This window comes from Triticum urartu, chromosome 7 (assembly GCF_003073215.2).
Source record: "Triticum urartu cultivar G1812 chromosome 7, Tu2.1, whole genome shotgun sequence".
Taxonomy (NCBI): Eukaryota; Viridiplantae; Streptophyta; class Magnoliopsida; order Poales; family Poaceae; genus Triticum; species Triticum urartu.
The window spans coordinates 124725507-124729902 of record NC_053028.1 but is presented as its reverse complement, the minus strand read 5'-3'; positions in this window follow the sequence as shown (position 1 = coordinate 124729902).

Below are 4396 nucleotides of genomic sequence, written 5' to 3'. Positions count from 1 at the left end.
CATTAATGCTCGGATCCGCATTCTACAAAACTTTGTTAACCGACCATCGACTTCCACCTCCTCGGCCAGTAGCCGAGGAGTGTTTGTCCTACTTTATAAAGCCTTTATGAGGGCAAAGATTTACGACAAACAAGGCAATCTGGCCATACGGTTTTATAAACAAAGATACACACAGAGATATGTTATATTACTGTTTAACATAAGAAATGTCTTCCAAAGAAAATAGTCCCTCTATCGGTTCCTTTATTTGGGTTGTCATGCTAAGCATGACCATGAAACCTCAGCTCTAATGTAAGAGCAAAATATTGAGGAATTAGTTTGGGAGGCCAGTTACTAGCCCCCGGTAGTGTTTGGCGACAGTCGAGGTCAAGGCGTAAACACTTCGGCCAATGTTATGAATGGCCCATCATTTAACACAGTCATCGGATCGCTGACCAGTTTATGCTTATTTGTGACAGTCAGTTTTTCGCTTTCTCCACTAAGGTGCTTAACCATGTGAGCTGGAAGCACAATCGCAGTGGTTCTCCCTTTGCACACCTAGCCGAACAAAGCGGAACGTAGGAGGCAAGCGCAGCAGCCGGGCAACCCAACTATTGACCGAAGACATAATTCGAAACCGATGCATATATAGCAATATCCGAGAATGTTTTTGCCGAATCTCTAAAGGTGTCCGGCCTTGCACTGCGAGACTTGTGCTGACAACACACAAATAGTTTAAAAGTGCCAAAAGCTTGGAAAACCAAAAAACGTCAGTAAAGACATGACGTCCGAACAAGATCAAGTGTTCGGTGCCAATCCGAAAATTGGAAGAGAAAAAAAATTGTGCTTCTGTCGTGTTTTGACAACGACCAAGAAGAAAACACATTCACAACTCATATATAAATTTTAAGAGCCCCCAAGTGACTTGGGTAAAAGAATTTTATATATAATGATTGTATGTACCGAAGTACTTATATCATATCTGTGTTCACCCAAACTTTAAACGCGTCTTAACCGACCATCGGCTTCTCCCTCTTCGGCCAAGGGCCAAAAAGTGTCATGTACTCCGCCTGTCGAGAGTATCGACGGTGTTTCTGATGACCAGGCAATCAGGCCATAAGGCTGTAACAGACAAAGTGCGCTCAGTGAACTTATGCTATATTACTAACGAAGTGTAAGAAGCATCTTTGAAGAAAATAGTACCCCCACCGATACCTTTCTTCGGTGCTCATTATTACTATGAGACTTGTGCAATAGATTTTTTGTACTCATGAGTTCCGTTGTGTGCTGACCATGATTGAAAACAATAAGAGCGCTAGCTTTCGGTTTCACCCAGTCTGAGGTCAGAGGTCGGATGACCCGGTCGTGACAATCGCAGAGGTGCTCCCTTTACTCCCTAGCCGAACAATCGGGAATGTAGGGGTAAACACAGGAGCGAGGCAACCCAGCTTGCAAATCGCTTAGGTCAATATGGTGCATATTGTGGCGTAATACACGAACAAGGAACGAAGCTGTACAAGTATAATCATATGCAAGAGGAAAAGCTCCATCAAGGGAGCCCCCAAATAAACGGGGTATTTGAATATGCGAGTCACAAACAAAGTTATGACAAGGAACTTTGTCCCAAACAACTTTGTTCCGAAAAGTATAATGCTTGGTCGAACCGAACAAAATTTAAAACTGAAAGTTTTTGAGCATGAAAGCGACTTAGCTGGTTAATGTGCTCGATGTTGATGACGCATGCCGAGATTGTGGCGGGATGAGATCCCAGCCCCCAAGCCGGTCCCGAGATGTCCGAGTAAAGACCTCGGCTTGATGAAGTGGTGACACAGCATAGTCGATGGGCGAGGTGAAAACCCCAGTCCGACCGCGGCGACGGAGCAGGCCGGCAGTGTGACGCCGAAGCCCCCAGCGTGTGTTAATGAAGTGATGACGAAGCCCCCGGTCAGCCGAGGTGACGTGGTACATTGGTATGCCGCGGTGATAGCGCTGCCCGGATTATCTACCTGTGCACAGAAAATAGTGCAAGCCGGAGATAATAGGAATAAAAAAATTGTTGCATAATCAATAATTTATGCAAAGTGAGTAATAAAAGAAATATGTCCGGTGCGCCGAACACTCGATGAGGTAGAGCTCTCTCGGCGATGCCGAAGTCCCTGAGGCAACCGAACACGTTGGTATGGCAACACGACCAACAAGGTGATCACGCGAGCCGATTTACGCCGATTAGGACAACGGCGCCGGCTTGCCGAAGAGACCACGTGACGCAATCGAAGTCGATCACCTACACACATAAAATAGTGCGGTCCAAAAAGGATAAGTGCTTTTCGCAAAAATAATTTATTGAAAGAGATGTGGCCTGGCGCTGAAGTCATGTCGATGTAGGGAATCGACGTGACGCGGTGAAGGCGTGGCCAAGCCCAAATTCGCAGGCCGGTCTGAGTTCCAGATGCGGCATTTGCCGAACTGTATACGAAAACTGACCGAACCACCACGCGGCCGTTGTTAATGCGGCCACCATTTGATAGACCTGTGTATAGATGATGAAACAAACCGGAGTAATAATTCCTTGGGAAAAATAAACCCAAACAAGAAAAAAAATACTAGGATTAATAGCACCTGGTTTATCTGTTGTAGCAATCTAGAGAAAGGTTACTCCCAAAATTGGGGCTCGATCCGCACACCCATTGCCTGATGGGTGATGAAGCGGTGACATGGCGATGCTAGCAAAGGTTGGCTCGCTGAGGAAAAGTCCGTGGTCCAGCTAATGTGATGAAGCTGGTCGGCTGGTGACGCCGAAGTCTCTGAAGTAAGTTGATGAAGAGATGGTGAAGCCCTCTGTCCAGCCGAGATGTCGAAGTAGGTCGGCGTGATGGGCACCGGCTTGAAGGAGCAACAGTGCGGCCCTGCCGATGCAGGTCGTGACGTGGTCAATGCCGACTTGATGAAGTGACCGTGTGGCGATGCCGGTGTGCCCGCTCCGTGTAATCCGTGGGGCGGCGATGTTGGTGATGATTTATCCTTCGCGATGATGAACTCCTGTTCGGCTCGCCGAGATGATGATCCGAAGAAGTTGAGCTCAGCTCAACAAAGTGACGACGTGTCTAGCGCAGGTCGGCAGTAGTGGAGCAATATTGCCGGACTGGTTTGACACCAGCATGATGGTGAAGATCATGTTCAAAAGATTTTAAAGTTAGTGGGATGTGTTCGGGAACAAAACACAATACCCCATACAAAACTTCCTTCAAAAAGGATGTCCGAAATCCCGTTCATAAAAAAGACGAACTCGGGTCGGATTCGTTTTCGCGCAGAAAACAGATCCGAAAAGTGATGCACTAATCGGAAGGTTCCCAAAGTTTGGACGGCCGGATCGAGCTGAAATTTTGACGGGTGGTAGATATAGGAATTACACAGCCGATCAACGGTTGGATCTTCCATAGGATGTCCGAGCTAGAATATGGACCCCACGCCCTAAGCTCATCTAGATTCCCGTCTAGATTTGACAGGGCTCCGATATATCGCGGATTGCCATAGATTCCTCCATCGGAACTCGACGAATTTTTCCAGGGTTGTTTTAGACTCAATTCCGCACAATTCTACCGAAGAAATCATTAAAACAAAACTTGAGGAGGCGGTGGCATCGGATACAAGTTCGCTGTCCAGAAAAACAGCACGGTCGCCCGAGGGCAATGTTGACGTTGAGCCCCCGGGCTCCCTGGATGATTCCTCCATGATCTTGATAGAGATCGGAGTTGATGTTGATGAAGGCCCTCATCTGAACATGACGATCGGAGGTAGGGCACAATCCTCGGTCCAGCCAAGGTGACCAGTCGAGCCGGCGACGAAGATGCCTGCGTCGCAGTTGACCTGCAGACGAGCCATCGATCCTTTTGCCGATCACACAACGGAACTCTCAATGAAAGCACCAATGTCGGTGTCAAAATCGGCGGATCTCGGGTAGGGGGTCCCTAACTGTGTGTCTAAGGCGGATGGTAACAGGAGGCAGGGGACACGATGTTTACCCAGGTTCGGGCCCTCTTGATGGAGGTAATACCCTACATCCTGCTTGATTGTTCTTGACGATATAAGTATTACAAGAGTTGATCTACCACGAGACCGTAGAGGCTAAACCCTAGAAGCTAGATTATGGTATGATTGTATGTATATCTATCGACTAGCCTGGCCCTGGTTTATATAATGCACCAGAGGCCTAGGATAACAAGAGTCCTAGCCGAATATGCCGGTGGGGAGGAGTCCTTGTCTTGATCACCAAGTCTTGTGGAATCTTCCATGTATGCGGCAACTGTCCGAACTGGCCCATTAGTATACGGCCATGGGGGTCCTCGGCCCGATCTAACAGATCGGGAGATGATGTGGTGAGTACCCCCTAGTCCAGGACACCGTCAATACCGGTCAA